The sequence below is a fragment of the Penaeus monodon genome, chromosome 21 (assembly GCF_015228065.2).
Source record: "Penaeus monodon isolate SGIC_2016 chromosome 21, NSTDA_Pmon_1, whole genome shotgun sequence".
In the NCBI taxonomy this organism is placed as follows: Eukaryota; Metazoa; Arthropoda; class Malacostraca; order Decapoda; family Penaeidae; genus Penaeus; species Penaeus monodon.
The window spans coordinates 37,212,521-37,212,818 of NC_051406.1; positions in this window are offsets into that span (position 1 = coordinate 37,212,521).

The following is a 298-nucleotide window of genomic DNA, read 5'->3' on the forward strand; positions in this document are numbered from 1 at the left end:
TCTTCATCTATGCAAGAATTTTGCATAATAATTTTCTGTGTTTTATAGAATCGCCATAGAATTATGAAACATTAAGAACTTCTCATTTCCTCTATGATGGAATTACAAAAGATATGATTTATTTCACACACACATTCATCATGATCACTACATCATGCATTTGCATTATTCCGTTTTTATATCACCATAAATTAGCTTGACTTACATTTCTCTATGGTTTACTGCATAGTCTTCCAGCGTAAATCATACTTTTTTTTTTGATAGGGGGTTTGAAAAAAAAGGATTTTTAAAAGCTTTT